At 36.4% G+C, this 16824-nt stretch overlaps 1 long non-coding RNA gene across 1 annotated transcript; it reads left to right on the forward strand.

Moving 5' to 3' along the window:
- Positions 1-3012: 3012 nt before the first annotated feature.
- Positions 3013-6790, forward strand: LOC135730041 (uncharacterized). Its single transcript, XR_010525847.1, has 5 exons — positions 3013-3105; positions 3647-3701; positions 4153-4303; positions 4457-4615; positions 5915-6790. It is a non-coding gene; the product is annotated as an uncharacterized lncRNA (long non-coding RNA).
- Positions 6791-16824: the final 10034 nt, after the last annotated feature.

Genomic DNA, 16824 nt, shown 5'->3' on the forward strand with positions numbered 1-16824 from the left:
ATCCTCTTTACTCAGAATGAAGGAATGAGGTAATAACCCTTCCAGTGTCGAAATGACCGTAGTTTATTCATGAACGTCTAATATGCAGCCATAACATGGTAAACGATGAAGAAAATAAACAAATTAGCATGTAAATGTCATAAGATGCCATTAGAGATTTAAGTGTGTGTGTGTTTAATAAAAAAGACCCGCAGCCTTTCAGACAGACCTACGCAATCGCATTAGAGTTTTTATTTAATGGACTTAATAAAATGGGCATATGATGTAAATAAGCATAGTTATAGATATGTGAGTTGCAGCATTAGATTAATGTATTCTAGTGTTTTCATAAAAACATACTGCCTTCGCCTCTCAAAGCCCAATACATCTCTTCTAACTACGCGGCAGCCGATGGCACATCATTCAGAGAAAGTGACAGATGCCCCCGCGTTGAGTTCGGGAATGTTCTCCAGAGTTCTGAGTTCCACCTCAGGTCAATCTTCCAAACGTGATTACGGCTCAGGATGAACTGAACGTGCCAGAGCATCACCACTGCCAACATATCTGCCTGTAACCCATTAGAGAATCTTCACTTTATTTTAATCTGCTCTCTCACTTTCTTCAAGCATTCATATGACGTCTACAGGAAGGGGAACAGTCAAACCAATCTTCTCAATAGACAAAGTTCTCTTCCTTAGGTGATCCATTTATCTTTAGTTCGCACACCAAAGGTTGGGCTTTGGCTCACAACGTAAGACTATTCCTATAAAAGAACACGGAACCAAAACTAAACAAGGCAAAACACACTATGACACTGGGAAATAGCCTGGATCTGTAGTCCGCACACAAATAAGGATGAAGACAGCGAAACAAAAGAAGGAGAGATGAGATGGATGAGCGGACCGTGGGATTGGGCTACGCAGCGAGGGCCAATTTCCAGCCCAGTGAGAGAAACCCATCTCTATTTCACACCTCTGAACCCTGCATTCGCTTCAGTTCAGTTATCACCTGCCTGCTGATCCCAGAACAGCATACCGTTTCATTCAACGGTAGTCTGGGGAGGTATACAGACGTGGGAGGCTGATCCTGGATCCATGTTTGTGTTATCACAGTAGACAGAACAGGCGAGAAATCAACACGACAGACGGGAGCATAGTGTGTCTGGGGTCCCGGCCTGGCATCATTTTGAACTGCAATACCTAACAATTTTCCCATATAAAACTCATCTAACTCCACCCACCTGTTTACACTCAGGTTTTTCCACTGTGAACTGGTTCACGCTTTATTAGCGGGGCTGTTTTATAATTTCACAGATTTGATAAATTTCTGAATCTGCTGACCTCGTTAAAAAAAACAGTATACAAAAATACAATATACAGCATATCACAAAAATTAACCCAACATGGAGAGTCAACGTGAACTATTGCTGTTGTACGTGTTCGCTATTAAACTAAAAAGCAACAGGACACCACTGTAAAGGTTAAGTTTAATCACGAAATACAGGATTAATGGTGAATGCGAGAGATATCAATCACTAGACACAGCTGATGTTAAAATAAGACGGGCACAAACATCATAATGATAATATGTGTGAAGAATTACATTTCCCAGAGTCTGACGCTTCATCCATTTTTCAACCCTTCTACCAAAACATTCTTCACCAGCTTTGCATGCAAAATTGTTTATTATTATGAAAGTTGAGCAATTCATCGTTGCAGTGGGGTGAAAATGTTCAATATTCTTCCCACACCCTGAAACTCTGCATCACTCTCTCGACAGACCCCGAGAGAAAATTCAACTGATATCCGGTTATGCATGGGGTTTAATGTGAACTCTGTCTGTCTGTCTGTCTCTCTTCACTCTGAACAGAAGGCATATTATGTGCTTTATTATGGCATATTATCTGGTAACACATGCTGAATGACTGTATTTGTCTTTAGCAGTATTATGATAAACAAACATTCATTTACATTTTAGACGAACACCACCACTTTCAAATACACTCCAAATACACACCAAAAATGCTAGGTTATTTTTAAACCTGGAAAATGTTCCTATTTGGGTTAAACCAACCCAGCAGTTTGGGCTAAAACAATCCAGTTAATTTATAACCATATGGTTGGGTTTGTTCCTTTTTGCCTATAGTAATGGATTGAAAATAACCCAGGATTTTAAACAGGACATTACACAAGACATTTTAGAGATGTAAAATAAATATTTGGTGTCCCCAGAGTACGTATTTAAAGTTTTAGCTTAAAATACCATATAGATAATCAATATGATCTCATAAAAAGTCACAAAAAATTAGATACATTTATTTGTGTCCATTGCACGAAAATTCAGTTTTTTTCGTGCCTTGAGCATGAATGCACTGTAAAAAATTGCTGATAAAAAACGGGCAATTTCCAACAGTAAAATACTGTTATTTCAATAAACAGTTTGATACTGTAGATTAACAGCCAAAGGCCCATAAAATATTTTTTTTCTGTAAATTTACAGCTTTGAACTGTACACCCATTGGCGCCTGAAAAAAAACAGTCTTGCGCTGTAAAAAGCAGGATATGGCACTACTAACCAAGTGTGTGTGTGTGTGTATATAAAATAATGTAAAAGGTAGACAGTTGTTAATTTTTTTAAAACCATTAAATGTATAGTTTAGTATCCATCTGTTTTGTTGTGTCAGAAATTATTAACAATACAAATTGTTTATTATTAATCTTAAATAATAACAAAGCTTGAACATTTGATTTTGTTTAAAAGACAAAGAAAATCTTTTTCTCAAAGATCAATTCTATAGTAGAGTGAAAAAACAAAAAGGACTAATTTTAATAAAGTGTTTTTGTCCTCTTAAATAGCAAAAGCATAACACACTAGCTGTACCTACTCCAAAATAAATACAAATAAATAAAATTAAAAAATTCAAACTAAGAAAATAATTTAAATAGTCAGGCACACACTGCTTCTCCGCCCACTTCCGGCCACGGCGCTGACGTATAGTTCTGCGTGGTGGGGAGGGGGGATTTTTAACTCATCACTCTTTTTCAAAACAGCGCGGTAAACAAGATGATGTCGCAGCTCATCTCTTCTCCTGCTTTTCCTCCGTTGTTACAAAGGACACGATTCAATGTAAGTTTGTAATTTTGTTGTTATTTCATTATGCTTCCCTCAATTTGTAATATGTCTTTTAAGAAGTATTTGTGACTCTGCTACCTGACGCGAATCGCGTTTTGAAGGCAGTTCTTAACATTCGTTACTCAGTTTTCTCCAACCTTTGATTATTACAGCAAATACTTTGCTTGGTTTAAAATGTGCGATATAAATTCGACATTTTTAGTAGTAACTTTAATGTGTATCTGTTGTGTGTTTGATTTTTAATACCAGATGCACATGTGAAGTTAATTTACACCACGCAATATAATAATTCACGCAAAAGTACGTTACTTGTATTTGATCGAGATTTACACGTAGGCTTTTATGTAAGTTGGTAGTCTTATTCAAAAAGCCAATGAGGTCGTTAGTCAGTAGCAGTTATTTTTGACTGTTTTTAGCGCGAATCGCGTTTTGCAGAGAGACGTTGACAATCAACAACAGGTCAAGCATTTTCAAGTCTTCTCCAAAAAGTTAATAACCCGAAATAAATAAATTGTTTTATTTTTATCTTGTACAGGAATCATTCAATCGATGTACTTGTATTTCTGAGACAGTAAACAACGCTATATTAGGTAAGTTTAACCACATGTTTTCTTGCAAACTTTGTATTGACTTAAGCAGTACAATCTGCATTTGTGAGGCACATGCAAGTACACAGACACAAATTGTGATGCAAGCAGTGCTTGGCCTGTGTCTATTCTGTGTATTTTAATGCACGAAGAACAGAGAAATCCTAATGATGAAATAGCTTCTTACAAACATGTAGATTTCACCACAGAAAACATTCACTAATAAACTGGAATCGTGTGGATTATTGTAATGCTTCATTTACATGTTATTTTGACTATGGGCTTCGCTTACTTAGGTTGGACATGTGCAAAGTTCCAATTTACTCATGAAAGTGTATGTGTTCTGATAACAGAAAAGTCATAGACCATTATCTAAGCATAACTGGAAAAAATACACCCTGAGAACTATTTATTTATTTATATTATTACAGATTTTTTAAATATATATTTTCAGGGAGGTCAGAGATGATTATCCTTGAGGGTCGTGTGATTTGTGAGGCCGTATACCCCAGATTTCGGACTGCAAGATTTCTACTGTTCGCAATGTACTACGTCTTAAATCTTCAGTATCCAGAGGCATGTGGCACATTGGATTTTATTTAGAGGTATTTTATTTTTCTTCTTCTGTAACCTGTAAATTGCTTTCTCTTTTATTACTCCCTAATTTCAGCAACTATATATTTAATGCATTAATTAAATTAAAAAGGGTCGACTGTGTAAGTGTTTTTTTTTATAAATATATTTATTAATACCCTTAGACAATTTGTCGGATAAACCCTGAAAAAGGCTCGAAGACCAGCAAAGTCAAGGTCGTTAAGAAGACTGGAAAGAATGTGAATAAGAAGACTGCTACTGTCAACGCAGAAGTTGCATCCCTCCTAAAGAACCTCATCCGTTTCGAATGGGATTTTGTCTAGGTAACTAAACTTAATTACCCCCCATCACTTACATGCTTGCTGAAAGAGTTACCACCTCTAATCTACATTCAAATTCAGTGGTAAGAGTGTATGTTAACTCTTAATTATACACATATAGTATGTCACAAAAGTGAACACACCCCTCACATTTCAGCAAATATTTTAGCATGTCTTCTCAAGGGGCAATTCAATAGAAATAAATTAAAATATATATTTACTACTATAAAGTATATATAAAGCAGTCAACGTGCTCCTTGTATAGCAGTATATATTTACTGTCCTGGGAAAATACCTTAACATGCAGCCATTATTGTCAAAATAGCTGGCAACAAAAGTGAGTACACCCCTTACATTATGGTAATGAGCTATGACGTGGTTTGATGACATCCAACCTAAAGGTGGAAAAGTATTCCAGAGAGTGCATTCGGGCGTCAGAGTGGCCACTACTTTTTTTCTATAGCGTTGTTGGCAGGGCAACCAGAGCGTTTTTTGATGCTCTTGTCGGCAGGACTTGTGCATCTGTTTTTGAAGCCAGTTTCTGCAAATGACGCATAGCACAAGGACTCAACTTCCTTGATTGACACTTGCATGTCCTGTTCCGAGTGGAAACAGTCTTGGAAGACTTCTGTAAGACCCTAGCCACTGTACTGGAACTCAGTTTCAGGTTGTTACTGACCTTCTTATAGCCTACCTAGGCCATCTTTATGGACAGCAACAATTCTAATTCTCAAATCATCAGAGTTGTTTCACATGAGGTGCTATGGTCACCATCCATTGGTCAGTATGAGAGAATTCTACTCAAAGCATCAAATTTGAACAGCTCTAATACAAGATAGACATGCATTGTCCTTACAAGCAGATGAAAACATGAATTATGAATAGGACATGTGGCTTTGCATGTTTAAACCATATACATCTATTATCACTTAGGGTGTACTCACTGACTTGTTGCCAGTTATTTTGACATTAATGGCTGTATGTCAAGTTATGTTCAGAGGACAATAAATCTATAGTTCTATACAAGAAGCACTAAAACCCTGAAACATATCCAAATTTCATTTCTGTAGTATTGTCTCTTTGAAAAGATACTAAAATATTGCTAAATATGTGGGGTGTACTCACTTTTGTGACATACTGTAATTGTTCACTCCTTTCTGGCTAACTCTTGACCTGCAGTTCTGTTAAGATTGTGTTTTGTCTGATAAATTAAAAAGTGTTTTCAGAGTGTATGTGCACTAGCTTTTGCCATGTGCTATATTTTGTTACTAACATTTAAAAAAAAATGTTTTCTATCTACAGACCTGGATTTCCTCTCAGGCCAGAGTGATCAGAAGCTGGAGTAAGACACTTAAATTTTTTTCCAACAATTAGTTTGATTAATGTGTTCTTCATTTCATGCCAGGTTTTTAAAATATGTTGTGCCGTGCTGGCAGTTTTTTCTTCTTGTTGTAAGTTTGTTTTTAGCTCCTTGAGTTGCACTTTTTTTCTGTGATTTCTGTTTTTAACTCTTTCCCGCCATTGACGAGTTTTTATAGCAATCCGTATTTCCGTTATTATGTTGCTCTTACCCAACTTATACAACCTGGAAACAACCCCTCAGGTCAAACAATTCAAACTCTGTGTATGTTTTGATTATTGCTCTGGATTTCTATTAGAAGTCTTTCACAAAATCGCCGTTATCTCAGCTTTTTGCTCAAAATATGGTCTTTTTTAAGAAACCTACTCATATTTGAGAGGTGGTAAAAAAGAACTAATTTTAAGGTAGGATGAATTTTTTTTATTGTTGTTTGAAAGCAGAGGGGTTTGTTATTTTATTTGATTCGATTTGATATATTGAAGGTTTATATAGTTAAAGAAGAATGTTTTCTTGAAGGCATTAAACTTTTGTAAAAATCATTAAAAACGCTGGCATGGGCTGTCAACTTTTTTTAAAACACTGGCGGGGAAAGAGTTAACATAATGTTAAATTTACTGTAACTGTTACTCCGTAGCTCCTTCAATTGCACTTTATTTTTGTGATGTGGTCTTACTTTACTCTGTGGTTGCTTTTTAATGGCACCTTTTCTCTGTGATAGTGCATTTATTGTTAAACATACTTGTAGATGTTTACAGTGCTAAAAGATTGTTTAAAGATTGTAATAACAGTTGTATTAATAAATGGAAAATGGAGCACTATGTCAGTCATTTCTCTTTTTATTAGATGTTAGGTTATCAGACAGTAGAGTAAATATTAACTAACTTGTGTTATGTTTCACAACTTAAAAATGTAAGAAAACAAACAGTAATGAGTGTGTATAATTGTAAGAAATTGCTGGAACCGTTGCTGCCAGTACTTCACTGTAAAATTACGGCACAACTGTAAAATGGAAAACGGAGGCAAAACTGTAAAATAACAGTATATGGCTGGAACCATTGCTGCCAGTACTTTACTGTAAAATTACAGCACAACTGTAAAATGGAAAACGGTGGGAAAACTGTAAAATAACAGCACAACTGTAAAATAGAAAACGGTGGGAAAACTGTAAAATAACAGCACAACTGTAAAATGAAAAAACAGTGGGAAAACTGTAAAATAACAGTAAATGGCTGGAACCACAGCTGCCAGTATTTTACCGTAAAGTAACGGGGAAATTTCTTACAGTGTGTCTTTTTCGTGTCAGTCGCACACATTTCTAGTTTTTCGTATCCGTGGCACAATTTTTTTTCGTGTCATTTCATGTATTGTTTTCTCTTTTTTTCACCCTATTTTTAAATCATTGTCGCTTGGGCTTGGGGTTAGATATAAGGTTTGGGTTAGGATGTACTTTTATTTATTGGTTTCTACATATCTTTTTCTTGAAGTTGGCGTTTGGGATGTCTAAAAATGTAACAGAAAGTGATTCTAACCCCAACCCTGAGCGACAATGGTAAGAAAATAGGAAAAAAATATTGAGAAAACAATACATAAAATGCCACGAAAAAGAAAGTCGTGCCACAGACACAAAAAACTATTTATAGAAATTTGTGTAATTGACACGAAAAAGACATTCGTGCTCAAGACGTGAAAAAATTTGATTTTTGTATAAATTAATAAAATTTTTGTGACTATAACATGACATTCCATGAGATCAGTCTGTAGATAATTAATAATAGCATGTTAAAATTTCCACTTTATTGGTGTAAGCAAAAATGTGAAAATTTTGGATGTGTCCATTAAAATGCAAATAAGATGATGAAATGCAAAAACTAATCACCATAATGGTGGTTTATTGAAATTGATACTCTATTGTGCTATCAATTATTTTCTCTCTTTCTCTCTGCACTAAATGGCTGTGCTGTGGTTGGATAGTGCAAATTAAGGGGCGGTATTATCCCCTTGTGACATCACAAGGGGAGTTAAATTTCAATAACCTATATTTTTCACATGCTTGCAGAGAATGGTTTGTTAAAACTAAGTTACTGGGTTGATCTTTTTCACATTTTCTAGGTTAGTAGAAGCACTGAGGAGCAAATTATAGCACTTAAACATGGAAAAAGTCAGATTTTCATGATATGTCTCCTTTAAAAAGTGTAAACACAAATAGTTACTCAATATTTTACACTGTACCTTTACATTTTTCATGTAAAAGCACATTTTAATTATGTGCTGAGTAAGAAAAGTAATTTCATAATTTGAATCAAATTTGCATGAAAAGGCTAATTGTGATTAACAAATCACATTGACATGTACCTGAATAATCAGCATATTTAAAACTATTAGGCAAATTTAAGCTGTCATTGTATTTTTATTACAGTGCATTTCTGGCAACCACAGTTGTCAGTTTTTTAAAAATAAAATTACATTTAACAGGATTTTTAGAATGTGTCCAACATCATCCAGCATATATTAGCGTCATCTTTGGCGAGACAGCACTCCCACAACTCCAAGAAGGCAATAAGCAGTCTAAAAAGATGGGAATCCAAGACCCAAAATACCCAAAAAGCAGAAGTATGACTAATGAGAATGTCCTTCTTTTTTCAGTTGATGTCCAAAGACCATTTACCCCATAGCATAGAAGTGTTTTCCTCTGCATCGCTTCACCATCCTCCATCTCTCTCTCTCTTACTAACTCACTCACTAAAACACTCTCCCATAACTACTCATATCCAGTTATTGCATTATCCACTGCTTTCTTCCTGTGTGATTTGTGGGTAAAAACAAATCCGGCCTTTGATAGAGCGTTGCAGTGATGTAGATTACCCACACACGCGCACACACACCGCAGATAGGAAATGCAGTGGCCTGATTACGTGTCTTAGTAATGGTGCATTACTGAAATGGTGCTTTTAAAATAGAATGTGTTTTATGAGTGAGCTGTTTATGGGATTTCGAAGCTGGTTCCCTTTAGTACCTCCATGGGAATTCGCGCGGGTATCCGCAGCCCAGCGTTGAGCTTTATAGAGATGAATATAATGTGCTCAGATTCAGTGGGCTGATATTAGATTCTTCCATAGGCAGGTATGGTGCGAAACTGCTCTTCTCTTTTTCTCCACTCACCATCTTCTCCTTTCCCCCCACTTGCCTCCTTTTTGCTCCCTAATGACCTCTAAACAGTAAATGCAATAAAGTCAAACGGCAGCTACTCCGATACAATAAATCTAGTTCAGTATTATTAAAGCTAAACCCGTTTCTTCACTTGAAATCTTCCAAACCACAGGGTCACTTATGCCGTATAGTTTCAGGCACACAAACGCATTACGTTTCAATTGAAATCTATCGGCAGTTCTCTGCCTACACACACGCTCCAAATTGTGTAGATTTGAGTGCTACTGTAACAAGACTAAATGAGATCGCTGTGCGATAAATGTTCAGTGGCCGAGGTGTTTCTCAGTAGACTTGCCCTCTGAAAACCTTTGGCCTTCTTGGTTTGTGCTTTCTGCTGTGATCTCTGGGGTTAAATGAGGTGCTGTGGTGTTTGGCAGAGGTGCGTAACGCTCTGTAATGCAAGCTCACATCCTCGGCTAACCTCTGCACAACAGAGCTGCATCAACACACACCAGTTTGACCTGTCATAGCTCTACCGACTGACATATCTGACACCCAGTCATTGACATTTAACCGAGACTGTCCTCCAAAAAGAACGACCTCAATACGTTTTTTACGATGTAAAGTTACGTGTCAGGAATTAGTGCCCTCTAGCGGACAGCACTTTATACAATCTGTGGTTACGTTTTAAGGTTATAGGTCTATATAAATGACTGGATCGTGCATGACGTCACAATTGTGAATCCACCGCGCCGCCATGTTGGTATACCCAAACATTCTATTAAATCAATGGACGTTATCAGATTTTAATGAAAAAACATCACTTTACAACTCTTCGTTTTTATATCTGAAGTTACCATGTACATTATTGCAACACATATGTCCTAAGCACGTACGTAGTTATTTACTGAAAGTTGTACATTTTGCTTTTAAATCATTTATTATACATTCATCTTTATTACAGTATAAAATCAGCAGACAGACCGCAGCATATTTGGTATTATGAGAAACGTGCTCATTCTGAAATCTAAATAAATAAATAATCATGCTTTGTACCGTATGTGCATGCAATAATTAGCTGGTTTTGTAATTATGTTATCTAAACTTACAAGTTACCTAAACTTATTTAGAGAAATAACGCTTTATTTTGACCCGTGTTATTAACAGAATGCAGCAGACACACTCACCTTAACGTTTTTTTATAAATCCATTATCCTGCCAGATTAAAACATAAATTTACGATTAATTTACGTTCACATATCCTGAAAATGGATCTTGTGTGACAGATACGCTGAAAGCGGATAAATTTAGATCATGATTTTGAATGGAAGTCAGTGATGCCCTCTGCCCCGTTGGGTATACCAAGATGGCCGCTCGAACTCTGCGCTGGCTTCACCTCACGCTGTTACGTTAAGCGTTCTATGCGCAATACTGTCATTTATATAGATCAGTGGATTAGAGGCATTTAATTTTATGAATCTGTAAATGTAAAAATGGTTTCATAAACATTTATGATTTTGAAAGACATTTTGGAGCATCAAACCCCACCATTACCCTAAACCCAACCAGTTCTCAGCCATATAAAACACAACACGCAGGTACAAGGACAGTCACAGGTATCTATTACTTAAATTGACAAAAGTAAACAGTATAAAGGTATTACAAACAATTCGCAAACCTTGAGAACTGAAGCCATACAATTACTTTACATGACATACTTTTTCTTGCCACTGTATATTACCATGCATTTTTGTCAAGATATCCTTCTAAAAGTTTCACAATACACCATTCAATTTTTAAGTATAATTAACTAAAAAAGAAAGTTCAATTTGTTTAACTTATTTTAAAGGGATAGTTCACTCAAAAAAGACAATTCCGTCATCATTTACTTACTCTTATGTTGTTACAAACCTGTATAAATGTCTTTGTTCTGATAATCATGAAGGAAGATATTTTGAGAAATGTTTAAACAAACCATTTATGAGCCCCATTCACTTACAGTATAGTATATTTTTTCCTATTATGGAAGCGAATGGGGCTCATTATTAGTTTGGTAACAAACATTCCTCAAAATATCTTCTTTTGTGTTCATCAGAACAAATAAATGTATACAGGTTTATAACAACATAACAGTGAGTAAATGATGACAGAATTTTCATTTTTGGGTGAGCTATCCCTTTAATAAAATGCTATAAATTAAAGTTATAGAAATTAGACACCATCATTTTGCTCTTCTTACACACTCCTGAGTTCAGGTTTCGACACACAGACCGTCACTGAGGATTGAAGCACATGTGAGTATACGATGACGCCCAGTGGCTCAGGTGTGTTTGTGAGATCCAGATCCATTAACCATTAGAAATAACCTCCAGGTCCCCTATAGCATGTGTGTATGTTCGAGCTCCAGTAATTCAAATAATCACAGCTGTCGGTTTGATTATGAATAATAACTTGTGTTTGCTGTTATTTAGTAAGTGTCTTAATAGTTTTGGTCTGCAAACTATTTATTTAAATCCATAATCAAAAGAGACAAAAACACAGTTTTTTAGAAAGTGTAAAGTGCAGGTGGGTGTTATCCAAGGACTTTGAGGTAGAAAAACATGAATGACACACTTAATGTGAACGTCAGTCAGAGATGTAGAGAGAAAGGGATGGGGGGTGAGGGAGACCCTCACTCACACCTGCAGGAGAGTAATTGATTTCTGCCATGCTCTCACACACAAACACACACAAACTCGAAAAGAGGCAAACACATTAAAGTTGCTTTCCCTCACACACAAAAGAGCCGCCACACAAACTCCGAACTTTTAATAAGCATACACACACTCGCAGCAAAAAGTTCACTCTGCAAAATTTCTAATCTGAATTATTCTGTTATTTGCCCAAGATGCAGTATAGCACAAATCTGCGAAGAGAAGAGAGGAAATTCATATGATAATTGAACTAAGTGACTTTATGAATAAATGTAAGAAGATTGCCGATAAAATTCATATAAATCTCACAACCGCTATGCCAGCTAACCACAACGCATTAGGAATGTTTTGAAGATAATTTACAGGACGTATTTTTTTCAGATGTCAGTCATGCACAGATGTGGCCTGACAGAAATGGATGTGTGCATGCGTGTAATCTTGTCTAACAGCCGGCTAGCAGTATGAACTCATTTCACAGCCATGTCTCAAGAGTTGAAATATACAGTGCGAATAGATTATTGGGTCTCATGCTGTTTAGTAAACCACTGACTGCTGAGTAAACCCTAGACATGTCTGAGTCTATAATACAGATACAAACCAGTCCTTAAACAACTTTTGGCTAACTGGAATAAAATATAAAAAGTCATTAAAGATTACTTACTGGATAAGTTAATCTTTCAACACAATCTTACTGCAATTTATTTTTACAAGGTGGCTAATTTCTATTAATTCATATGATCTCATTTGTACATTTTAGTATGATCTGCTTTCACGATATGGTAGGTTTGTAAAGAGCATTTTAAAGCCAGTAGCTGACAGAGCGTTCCGTTGCCATTTTGGCAGCGCATCTCTTGTTGATAAATTAGTTATAAATGAATGTGAGGTTAAGCTAGAACTTAAACTTCTGTGCGCCATTTAATGGTTATAATGCAACACATCTAACAGTAATAAATCATATTTGTGATCCTGTCTGTGAAATCTAGGCTGAACTCTCATAATCAAATCTTTAGATTAAGAACATCAAAGTTTGATTTCATTCTCTGATTTCACATTAATTTTAAGATTTGACATGACCTAACTTAGTCAATATTAAAGGATTATTCCATTTTCTTAAAAAAAAAATAAATAAAAAAATACAGATAATTTACTCACCAGCATCTCATCCAAAATGTTGATGTCTTTCTTTATTCAGTCGAGACGAAATGTGTTTTTGAGAAAGCATTCCAGGATTTTTCTTATTTTAATGGACTTTAATGGACCCCAACACTTAACAGTTTTAATACAGTTTAAAATTGCAGTTTCAAAGAACTCTTAACGATCCCAAACGAGGCATAAGGGTCTTATCTAGCGAAACCATTGTCAATTTTAGCAAGAAAAATAAAAAATATGCACTTTTAAAACACAACTTATCGTCATCCTCCGGTCCTGTGACTCTCCAGTGCGACCTCACGTAATTGCGTAATGAGGTAGAAAGTAACGTGTCACATATATGAAAGCACATTTGCGGACCAATTTAACCCTGGAGAACCCACAGGGTCAATTTTGGCCGATGTTAATTGCTGCTATCCAAAATCTTTTTGAGTTCTCCAGGGTTAAACAATAAACTGACACAAAGACATTAATTAGTATAATTCGACATAAAACACGTCGGAACGGTTCTCTTTCTCCACACTTGTAAACACTGGGGTATAGTTTCGAATACGTCATCCGTGACCTCTTGACGTGATTACGTATGGTCGCACTGGCACGTCACAGGACCAGAGATAGACAATAAGTTGTGGTTTAAAAGTGCATTTTTTTTTTTGCCAAAAATGACAATCGTTTCACTAGATAAGACCCTTATGCCTCGTTTGGGATCGTTTAGAGTTCTTTGAAACTGCAATTTTAAACTGTATTAAAACTGTTAAGTGTTGGGGTCCATTAAAGTCCATTAAAATTAGAAAAATCCTGAAATGTTTTTCTCAAAAAACATAATTTATTCCCGACAGAACAAAGAAAGACATCAACATTTTGGATGACATGGTGGTGAGTAAATTATCTGGATTTTTATATAAAGGTTATATTTTCACCAAATCTTCTGTAGACTATGTATAATGGTTTTATGACGAAAATAGTAAATCACAAAAATAACTTTAGCTGGGTTTTTACAGACTGCGTCACATTTGTGAACATTTTACATTAAACGAAAAAGTTTAAAACCTGAAACCTAAAAATTGGAAAAAGTGTATTTTTCTTTTGCTACGGCCTTATCTTGCAGGAGAACCCAGATTGGACTGTCCACAATTGCAACTTGGAGGCCTATCAAAATAGATGGGTGCACAAGGCCCCCGCCATCACCCACCTGTGATGTGGATGAGGGTGTACAGAGCTTTGGTGATCTGTTCTGATGGCAGACTGATGAATTGGCTGTCAGTGTGATTTGAGAATTGGCGCAGTGGAAGTGCAGCTCACAGTAACGATTACCAGGGGAATTCAATACAATCAACTATAGCCCTCTGCTCAGTGCCACTGAAACCTCAAAGGGCTGAACGGCCACATACATCAGTCTGTCACTCACTGATATGAAATACAATAGTGGTCATTTAGAACCGCTGTGCTACATGTCAGTCATGTATATTTATACAAGCGTGTATGCGACGCTTTAAAACAAAACATCAATTGAAAGCGTCACCATAAATCAATGTAATGACATCTGAGATGGGGTCTAATTGGCAGTGTGAAAATCTGAATGAGTTTATAAATCTCCAAATGCACGCATAAAACTTTATTACACTCTAAAAAATGCTGGGTTATTTTCAACTCGGCGTTGGGTCAAAAAGCCACTGGGTTAAATAAATCTTGAAAATGTTTATAGTTTGACCCAACAATGGATTAAAACAACACAGCATTTTGGTCTAAAACAACCCAGAATATGTTAAATTACAACCCAATGGGTTGAGTTCATCTAATTTTTACCCAACCATAAATTGAAAATAACTCAGAATGAGTATAGTGTACTTGAAAAAAAGTTATGTTGTTCTTACCCATATAGTTATAATAGGTAAAATATGGATAAATTCAATCGGTAGTTTAAAATTAAATAAGAAAATCTCCATATTTGACCCAACCATGAGTCAAAACCGATGGGCAACCTTCCTGTCTTTGTTGTAAAGCCAATGCGCAAGTGACTTTGAGGCCTATATTGCTAATATTGCCCTTCATGACAACTGTGAGGTGGGTGATTTGTTGTAACTCATCCATATAAATTATATAAAGCCATAAAGATCTGCATAATTAAGGGTGTGATCACTTGAGTGACAGGTGAATTGCCACTGCTGTGACTTCCGTCGAGCTAGGCTGGTGTGGTTTCATGAAGCAGTAACTTAAATCCACCTACATCCCGCCTCATTTCCATTTTCTGTTATCTGCAAGTGACGCACTGTCAAGATGGCGACGGCAGGCTCTACCTACTTTGGGATAAAAATAGATCTTCACAAACCTTTGGGGGAAGTCACTATGGGGTGATTTCCCGGACAGGGATTATCTTAAACTAGGACCAGGCCTTAGTTTAGGGAATATACCTAGTTTTAACAAACATGCCTTACTAAAAACATTACTTGTGTGCATTTTGAGGCAAAACAAAGGGCACTGAGGTATTTTAAGATATGTCCATGCAAGTAGTTTTCAGTTTGGACAGCTCTTACATTTATTTTAATCTAGGACTAGATTATTAATCTTAGATGAAGATCAGATCACATTTTATGACAAATGTATTCAGAAAACTATGAAATTCCAAAAGGTACTTTTTCTTGCCACTATATGTCAATTCAAGGTGTATTTAATTTAAGGCGGCTCAAACAGCCATTTTAGTCTAGGACTTGGATAAACCCAGTCCAGGAATCCACCTATTATTTACTGTAAGTAAATCTATTGGAAAAACAAGAATAAAAATGAACCTATGACCATGCTTACTAATGCCACAGTTGATGTTGAAAATGCCACAGTCCCCCCTTAAAATGTACTTAAAAGTAAAACAAATACTAATGTATATAATGCACCCCTATATATAAGTCAAAGAGAGAGTTTCCCATGTTCTCTATCGTAGTGTCTCTCTGAGTAAGTGTTAGTGTAACGTCGTGTGCCGCTGGCTCTGCAAATCTGTTCAGCCCTTAAAGTAAGTTTCAGTTCAAGAGCAACTCATATGGGAGGCCAAGGGAAGTGCAGAGTAGGCATTTCTCGCAGTTCCCAACCAATAAAGACTCAACATTTGAACAAAAATGGTTCAACAGGAACTTTTTGTATATTTTTATTCTATTTATCATATTTTGCACTATACCCAAGAAGCTACAAAGTCTCAAGAGTTGGTAAGAGTTCAGAAAAGGGTGAGCGTATAGACATGAAAGTTTGGAGAGAAAGTTTTATCAGCCGCAAGAAAACTATATTGTGGTTTTAGCATAGGTCTTAACAGTCTCTAAATAAAGTATAAAACTGTTTTTTTTTAAGACTAGACAAAGTCATGTGTCCAGAAGCATTTATTCATGAATTATCTTTCTCTTTAGGCAGACCAGTTGAGGTTTAGATACCAGAGAGCACCTGCTGACAATTCCACTTAAGGGGTTTTGATACCTTCGGTAATGAAAGTGACTCAAAGCTCTTTGTGTTTCCTAGTTGAGGTGAACAGAATTGAAACACTAAACACACGCGCACGCGCACGCGCACGCGCACGCACACGCACACGCACACGCACACGCACACGCACACGCACACACACACACACACACACACAGTCTTGTCGTGTCAGGTTGTCGCTATGGCAGACCCTGAAAAGGGTGTTTAAATATTTACCTGCTGAAGCCCTGACGGATCACATCGACTTCTGTTTGCATTCTGATCCATTTAATGCGCTTACACACACACACACATGCACACATACGCACACAACACAACGCACAATATAAAGCCTTTTCTATTGTCTCTCTTTCCAACACATAGACCAGAAGACCTCGCAAAGATGGCAGTCGTCTCTCTCACTT

Source organism: Paramisgurnus dabryanus, chromosome 11 (genome assembly GCF_030506205.2).
Source record: "Paramisgurnus dabryanus chromosome 11, PD_genome_1.1, whole genome shotgun sequence".
Taxonomy (NCBI): domain Eukaryota; kingdom Metazoa; phylum Chordata; class Actinopteri; order Cypriniformes; family Cobitidae; genus Paramisgurnus; species Paramisgurnus dabryanus.